This window comes from Aplysia californica, unplaced genomic scaffold (genome assembly GCF_000002075.1).
Source record: "Aplysia californica isolate F4 #8 unplaced genomic scaffold, AplCal3.0 scaffold00005, whole genome shotgun sequence".
NCBI classification, from domain to species: domain Eukaryota; kingdom Metazoa; phylum Mollusca; class Gastropoda; order Aplysiida; family Aplysiidae; genus Aplysia; species Aplysia californica.
The window spans coordinates 2,452,278-2,454,440 of NW_004797275.1; the positions used below are offsets into that span (position 1 = coordinate 2,452,278).

At 40.7% G+C, this 2,163-nt stretch overlaps 1 long non-coding RNA gene across 1 annotated transcript in view; it reads right to left on the bottom strand.

Moving 5' to 3' along the window:
• Nucleotides 1-539: 539 nt before the first annotated feature.
• The window catches only part of LOC118477418, a 9,164-nt gene continuing 7,540 nt past the window's right edge, over nucleotides 540-2,163 (bottom strand). The window contains exon 2 of the long non-coding RNA XR_004858370.1: nucleotides 540-634. This is a non-coding gene — a long non-coding RNA (uncharacterized LOC118477418). The remainder of the gene's footprint in view (nucleotides 635-2,163) is intronic.

Here is a 2,163-nt window from a genome sequence, read left to right on the forward strand (position 1 = left end):
CCAACCACCCATTGCTGAGAAAGACATATTGAAAATTGCTGTTCTGAAAGAACGGAAGCCCAGCGGACGTTCCAGTCTGTTGTCAAGCACAGAAGTCACAGATGGAAACTCGTAAAGGCATAGGGGAGATGATTATATTGCCATAATGTTGTCAGATGTAATGTAAAATTATATACTACGAAGTGCCATGTTATATATCTATATCTATCTATCTATATATTATACATACATACAGTCAGACAGACAGACAGACAGACAGACAGACAGACAGACAGACAGACAGACAGACAGACAGACAAATAGATAGATAGATAGATAGATAGATAGATAGATAGATAGATAGATAGATAGAGAGAGAGAGAGAGAGAGAGAGAGAGAGAGAGAGAGAGAGAGATTCCGATCGTATAGTGATAAAGATGTAGGGTGGGAACAGTAAAACAACGAAGGAAGAGCAAGCTGACACCTGCACTTCAACAAACTTTTTTAAAATTATCAAAATGAGCATTTTATTCCTTTACATACAGTTTTGTTTTCTTTTCTCTTGAAATATGATTCAGAGACAAAACTTGGTTGGTACTTCACAGGTCTCTTCGTGTTTCTGTTGTTGTTTTTTTCTCTTCCAGATTCTCCAAAGCTTTAAAAGGAAAAAGAAGAAAGATGACCTCACTCAAGGTTCAGCACGAACCACGAACAAACGTTGCCATAGTAATTTTAAAAATACGACATGTCTATCTCTGCGACCTCTGAAGAAGGTCCGGGCATTGTAATATAAGAAGAGTTATTGACAAATTTTTAAATTCTCTACAAGATGCTCAGGCTAACAATGGCAGCAATTCGTGCTTTCTCAAGCATCTCGACAGCTCTAGAGACCAAGTGACTGACAAGAGCTTTAATATAATAATATCAAGGTATTAGATGTCTCAGCATGCATGTGTCGGCTACTACTAATCAAACGTCATTTTTTCCTACTTTCTTGACCGAAGTGTTAGGGCTATTCCACATTAATGACGGGACAAATGAAGTATTTTTTTCTGTCCCGTCAGTAAAGGAAACTAAACACGTCATAGAATTGTCAAAAAGCAATTTTTTTCAAATGTCTAATTTGTCTTTCAAATTTTCTAATCATTTAAAGTTGAAATAAATTAATTGATATTGAAATACAGAGTTACCATTGTAAGAAAATATAGGTCAAATGTCCCGCTTGTTACCGTGTGATAGCCTCTCAGTAGTTTTATAGAAACATGTATCATGGCGTGTACATCTTCTTTTCATGAGTCGGTAGGAAAGTTAATAGCATTTTCGTTTGTTACTGATGGTGTGTGAGATTGTAGGAATGAAATAGGGCTGTCTTCTTTTGTTTTTGTACAGTCTTAGTCTTAACAAACAACAAGACGTTCTTGACTGGCGGCTCTTTAAGGACGATTCACATGTAGCGATGTGCGGCGACGGAACGGCGACAGTGCGGTGGGAGTTTGCGGAAATTGCACAGACTTTAATGTTCACATGATTGCGGTGTTTCTGAGCGAAAGTATGGCGGTGTCTTTGCTTTGTGGTTAGGCAGCGTTACACAAGGGTGGATATTTCTGAACGAGTCCGTTACGTTTTTAAAAAATTGATGTTGAAAACTTCATTTTGCCACACTCTTGATCGGGGACTCTGGTGGCCTAGAGGTTAAGGTGTTCGCCTCTCATTCAAAGGTCCCGGGTTCGAATCCGGGTAGCGACCGAAAATGTTTTTTTCTAAAATTGTATCCTTTCACCCCCTGCCCTGCTCTCTTGCAATGTTCTGTTGTCTGCTTTCGTCGCCGCTTTCTTGCCCCACCCCGTCACCTCTTTTGCCCCCTCCTCTGAGCTCCTGACTCTTTCTACAACATTTCAACTGCTTCTCCTTGGCTCCTTCTTACTGTTGTCTTTCAGCCACACTCCTGATCTTGTGGTAGGAAAGATCTACACCAAGCCTTCTCGGACAAGGGCGAAAAATCTCGGAGGGCCCGTGTGCAAGTTACGCAAGTTAAAGATCCCTTGGTGGTCTAAAATCGGAAAGAGTAGGCTTCGGTCGCCACCCGAGCAAAATTCAAAATTTCCTACAAACTGAAAATGTTCGGTGTGTCCCGCGTGCTCATATGACCTAATGCAGTTCCGAGCGCCGTAAAACACTTACCCC